This window comes from Podarcis filfolensis (assembly GCF_964270895.1).
Source record: "Podarcis filfolensis genome assembly, chromosome: 17".
Classification (NCBI taxonomy): Eukaryota; Metazoa; Chordata; class Lepidosauria; order Squamata; family Lacertidae; genus Podarcis; species Podarcis filfolensis.
In genome coordinates, this window is record NC_139621.1 from 40,245,863 (window position 1) to 40,248,182 (window position 2,320).

Genomic DNA, 2,320 nt, shown 5'->3' on the forward strand with positions numbered 1-2,320 from the left:
CTTAAGTGAGATGGGCGCACAACCCTAGAGTCGGACACGACTGGCCCGTACGGGCAGGGGTACCTTTACCTTTAAACTGTCCATTAATGTACCTGTTGATAGTGTTAATAAAATTCCATTATCTTGCAGGCTAAGCCTTTAGATTCTGCTGCAGACTCCAATGTCACTTCTTCTCAGTCATACATATTCTAGTTACCTGCTTCATAATGTTGCAGTCCATGATAAAATGATTTATTAGGTGAAATGGTAGCTGATTGGTTTTAACCCCTTCAAGCTGAAACTGCACCCAAGCATCAGAAATCAGTCTGTCATTTTGAAATAGATGTTATAGCCTATGAAGTCATTTGGACTCCCAACTCTCCCATTATTTCTGCAAATCCTCATTAGAAAACGCTGGATGAAATATAGTTGGTATTAAAGAGGAATATAGGGAATACAGGGCAAACAAATGTGTTTGCTGATATTTACATGTCATAACAAGCACACTGTATAAAGAGATTTCATATTATTTGTAATGCTTTGGGGAATGAGTTTAAGAAAAGGCCGGACTCTTAATGATACTTCAGTGTCTGCCAATTCAATGTCAATCCATGTCTTATCTGTTTTCTAAATAATACAAATTAGCCACCTGATTTCAATTGCCTAATTATATTTGAATAAATGTGGAATATTCCACCACACTTGTATTTTTCTGTAAGATGGTAAAAGCAATTAAGGGGTTTCATTAAAAAATAAATTTATGAACAGTATTTTGCCACTTATTCAGAATACCGTATGATAGGGTAAGAAATTGGGAAGTTTTGAAAAATTGATCACGATAACCCTCAAGCTTTCCAACATATGTTTTGGTTTGTGGGTATGGAAATTGCAACTGCATATGATTTGAGAATTTTTCCTAAGAAAAGAAAATGGGCTTTTAGTATTAAGCTATATTCTTATAGGAACTATGGTACATACTGATGGTTAAATGGTATGTAAAATTGGATATGAATATGTATTAAAGCTTAGAAAATAATTCTAACCCTTTATGTTCTGAGCAGTTCTCATTTGCTTTTTCTCCTACCTCAGCCATCCATGTGCAATGGCGCAGCAATACATTACATGCATATGTGTGTAATGGAATGTCAATACCATTCTTCTAAAAATAAAACAGCTTTGGGATGGAGTAGTTTTGACCAAAGAAATTAAACTTTTCCCTGCTCAGTTTTCCCTCTTAATATCCCTCCCATTCCCAGCCAGATAAATTAAATATTCCCTCTTCCAAACTTGTTACCTCGCATGGCTGTCTACGTATTCCAAACACATAACCTTAAAGCTTCACGAAGAGAGAGAACTGCCTATTATATGTATCCCTGAAGTGATTAAAGCAGCAAACATTATTTCATTTTGTCTACTTAATGTAACATAGTGGTTACGGTTGGACTGGGAGTACCTGTGTTCAGTTCCAAACTTAGCCACCAAGTTCACTAGATCCCTTATGGTCTTTCACATGCTGAGGTATAAAATGCCTTTGAGCCTCTAATGCTATTTATGTTAACATGTCATACTTGTTCTCGCAAGAAAGAAGGGAGAAGCAGCCTTTGCAATATGAATGAGTGTTTTTACAAAACCATTACAGATGGGGCATGTGCTCGGGAGAGATGCACATAATAAGTATACAACAGCAGCCTTAATGCTGACATACAACTCTTAAGGTCTCTTCATTATTGGATACTATTAAAAGAGAGCTGGCTTCTATTAGTTTAATAACAGGCAAATGCCATCACCATTCATCTCCAAATGCTGCATTAGGAAGATATTTAGTTTGGAGAACTCTAGAATATTGTCCTTTGGGGAATTCCTACCTACTTCCCCTGTTTGTTTGGCTATATCCCTAAAAACAAATATTTTCAGGAAATAAAACCTGTTCATTAGCAGAAAGCTGGGACTTGCTTTCCTGGAGCTGATCTTATTTGTGCATGAGTGCCATCTGGTGGTCAAGTAGAAGCTATTCCCACTTTCTTCCTTGTTTGTGAATTATGGCATCAATCACATGCACATGTGATCGGGAGTAATTTCTGTGAACCCAGAGGTCTTGCTTTTGTGTAAATATGCGTAAGATCAAGCCATCGATCTCCCTCCCCCAAGCTGTTGCAGCTTCTCTTCTCTCTCACTCCCCGGGGCATTAATTTTATAGGACAATATAACAAACCAAACTGAGAGTAGACCTTACTTTCAGTGGTTGATACAGTGGTGGAAATATATGTGAATGGACAAATGAAAGCACCAATATGTTTTCACTCATATGGAAAATTTGATATAGAAACACACCAGACATATA